Here is a 4,023-nt window from a genome sequence, read left to right on the forward strand (position 1 = left end):
AAAATCAAGCATCCTTCAATCACACACCTTTCTCCCTTCTGCCAACTTCCCTTTTCTGGAATGGGTTGTGTGAAGCCATTGAAAAATAATACATTTTCTTAAGAGATAAACTGAGGTGTATTAAAATTTTTAAGTTTATTTAAGCAAACATCAATCCAAGTAGGGTAGTGCCAAATCCGAAATGGTTGAAAGCATTCCATCTATAGGAGCTAGGGAAAACTTTTATTGAGAAAAGACAGAAACAAAGCAAGGGAATTTACTTAATTGGCTATAGCTTATTGCTTGTCTTTAGGTATTAATTTCTTAACCTTGAGACATTTGCAGGCTTACTTTTTGTTTGCTTATGTAGACTGTTAAGATATTAGAACGGCTTCAGTCTAATGCCCTCCTTATTTAATTAATTTAACAACTTGCACACTTATTTAGCAAAAGGCTTGACTGCCTGCACCAGAGAGTGAACAAGACCCCATTTTGAGTCCTTTCAACACATCATGCTTTACCTGGAGGAAGCTGAAATCATCCTTTGCTTCCACCATTGTAAATTGAATGTCAGTCACAATCCCTGCCACAGAGCTACCTACCAAGTAGAACTCAGCCCTACATCATCCAAATGATCTACCAAGGACTGCACTGGGGGTCTGGTAGTATGAAGCAGCATTAGTCCCCAAGAGTTTGGCAATGGTAAACTCATCACTAAGTGAAAAGCTAGCCAATTCTTGAGCTTTTGTCTTTTTTTCTGAGTTTCTCTCAGCCCCAAATTCCCTTTCAATAAAAAGGAGAAAGTTGAGTTCTTGATCCACCTGTGTCCTCAATAGATTGCCAAATCATTCTAGCTTTGAAATGAATTACCTAATGCTTCCAAGATGTTAAATCTTTCTGTGCCTTCTCAAATTGAAATGGAAAGGGAAATACTTTAAATTGAAGATTTCAAACACAAGATCTGAATAACAACTCAGTTCTCTCATTTCTTCAGCAAACTGCATGTTTTCAAGTATAAAATATTTCCTAATGAGCAAAAGAAATGGAAATTTCTTTAATGGAAAAAAATGCAGTTGAATAGTGATACAGTCAATATTGATATTTCCATTAGCCTAAAATCCCATTACAGACATTTGTAATTAATTGCAAGTATATTTTGAACACAGATGATTTAACAAGAATACCATGATCACATCATATTCTAATTCTGTTGCTCTGGGTCTTTCTATCTCTGGAAACAACTTATGTAATGACTACCTAGCCTTTGCTATGTGAAATGAGGGACTAAATGAAGCTCAAATTTAAATGTAACTGAAAAAGTGTCAAATTAGTTGTAAGTGAATAAAGCATGTCAGAATGATTATTTTCTAAAGGTGACAGACACTTTAGCTGTATTTCCAGGTATGTGGAGATGTTATTAAAATTCTAGCAAGGTCTATCAGGTTCAGAGAATGACATTGGAAATTTATTACAGGTGCCAAATTCAATCGTATTCTGAAGCGTGTTAATGTTTTCCACTGCAGACTCCTATAAAATTCATTTCAAGATCTTTGGGGGAAAATGTGCTTATGACAATCAGAGCCTCCAAAGTGGAAACAGAAGAATGAGTAAGAGTGTGTGTGAGTGTGTGTGTGTGTGTGTGTGTGTATGTGTGTAAGTTTGTGTGTGAGAGAGTTTGTATGTGTGTATAAACTACTATATTTTCAAATAAGATAAACTGAAAAATCCAAAATTGCTCTTTCTATGTTCCTTGCCTTCCAGAGGACTATATATGCAATGTATTCAATGAACATTCCACAAACCACTGTAGCATTGATCTTTCTTACTTTTACATATGCTATCACCATGGCCTTATCTGGTCTCAAAGTAACTAGATTCCCAAACAAGCCTTTTCTTAATTAATTGTATTTCAAATACTCCTAAACATACAAACCATAAAACCAAGGCTGAGAAGAAAAGACTCAAGGGTGAAATGAATATCTTTTTCTGTTTCTTTCTCTAGTTTCTTTCTTTCCCACTTTCTTTGGCTTTGTTGGTTGGTTTATCTGGTTGGTTATGTGGCTGGATGGTTGTTTGTTTATGGTAAGTCCAGGCGTTTATCTTCATGACTTAATTTAGGGTGTTATATTTTAAATTATGCTTAAAGTCATTAACTCTATCCACAGTTAGCATAATTTGAGAATTATTCCTCACAGTAGCACACTTGTCTCCTTACATATAGAGAACTGATTCTGCACTAACTTGGCAGAAATATGCTGGGATGAAAGCACTAAAATTGCATTCATTTTGTAAAAGATTTTCATCACAATAGGGAGGGTGAACTCTGATGTTGAAGAGCCTTGGGTAGGTATGGTTATGAAGTACAAGGGTATGCAGTAAGTAGGCAATATAAATAACTATACGCAATAAGTAAAATGTGTAATATAAACCTGGGGTCACAGTCACAGTGTGTCACCCCAGGGTAAAGTGAAAACCCTTCTGTGGAGTGGCTGATTTGTCCAAACTATGTTGCCACAACTTATTGATTGCAACAACTCATTTATTTGACCAGCTATTTGACAGTACATAATTGACATAAAGAAGTATGTGTCAGTCTGAGTAGATCACAGAATATTTAAAGGGTCCATCTGAAATCTAAAAATGAGAGGCAGAGAGAGAGAAAGCAAGGAAATTATAGTTCAGGTCTTCACTCAATCCCACTCTTGCAAGATATCCAGGCCATTTTCAACATTCCACTTACGCAGATCAACTGTCCAACTAGACAGCTACAGGGAACCAGCTGGCAAACTGCTTTGGATCCATCTCATAAGTACAGGCGGAAGGGCCATTTCTGAGCTGCTCCGTTATGCCCCTGGCATGTTATATTCCTGGTCTGGAGGAACTTTGTGTAAATGTGTGGACCCCTGTTCTTCTCATGGGTATTGGGGTTTTTCCTTGCTACTAGTGGCTAAGATTACTAGTTGCTCTAAAACAAGATGGGAGAATAAACACATAAGCTCCTGTATATGATTAAATTTCTCAAGTCAATATTTTTTTGCCATGTCTCACTGACCATGAGCTCACACTTTTGGCTCCGATCCCTCCCATTGCCCAGTTTAAACTCTTCCACCCTCCTCACTGAAACTTGCCCCTCACTCCAGGGCTACTTTTTCTTCAAGGGCCTTGAAGAAAAAGAGAACAGATAGGAAACAATAAAAATCAGATAATCAAATGCATGTGTTTGTCCACTGATGCAAGATTGTGTCATTAAAAACAAATATATCACCTCAAAAACACAAAATGTGCACCCTTAGAAACAAAAGAACCTAGAATGGGGAAGGTGAACAGTTCTCTGAAACCTTTGGAGGCTTTCTTCCTAGTTTGCTGGGTAATTTACCATCTGAAAGGTAGCGATAATTGATGGTGACTTGCTGAAAACAGCCATGTGAATGTGTTTGTATCAGAATGGCTGGAGGCCCCCCATATCTTGTTTTCTGTCCCAGGTCTGTGAACTATATCAAGAACCCATCAACAGATCCCTCTATCTTTTACCCCAGGGTGTCTTTCCTATAGGCCCCCAACTGTATTGCGTCTGTTGCCGTCTCATTGTCAGCTTCACTCATAGACTTCTTAGTGTGCTACCTACAAATAAAATTTCCCCCAAAGAAAAAACCCATCCATAAAAAAATAGTACACCTGCTGCTTGAAGTTGATGGTGTATTGTCCATAGATGATAAAAAGAAAACTGAACTCCTCAAGTCTTAGTTTGCTTTTGTATTCACTGTCAAGAGAAAAGATATTTAGATGAAAATGGGTAGAGCAAACATTTGTTACCTGGGAATTGAAACTTAAAATGAGAGAAGAGTTTGTAAGGGAATATCTATAGGCTGTACATAAGTTCAAGTCTCTTGACCTGAGAATTATATTTTAGGTTACTGAACAGACTCACTTGAGGTTGACAAACTGCTCTAGGTAATCTTTAAAGAACTGTGGAAAAAGTGGAAATTGCAAGAACACGGGAGACAGTAAATGTGATTCTGATTTTCAAAAGGGGCAAGGTATATT

The sequence above is a fragment of the Hipposideros armiger genome, unplaced genomic scaffold (assembly GCF_001890085.2).
Source record: "Hipposideros armiger isolate ML-2016 unplaced genomic scaffold, ASM189008v1 scaffold_1006, whole genome shotgun sequence".
In the NCBI taxonomy this organism is placed as follows: domain Eukaryota; kingdom Metazoa; phylum Chordata; class Mammalia; order Chiroptera; family Hipposideridae; genus Hipposideros; species Hipposideros armiger.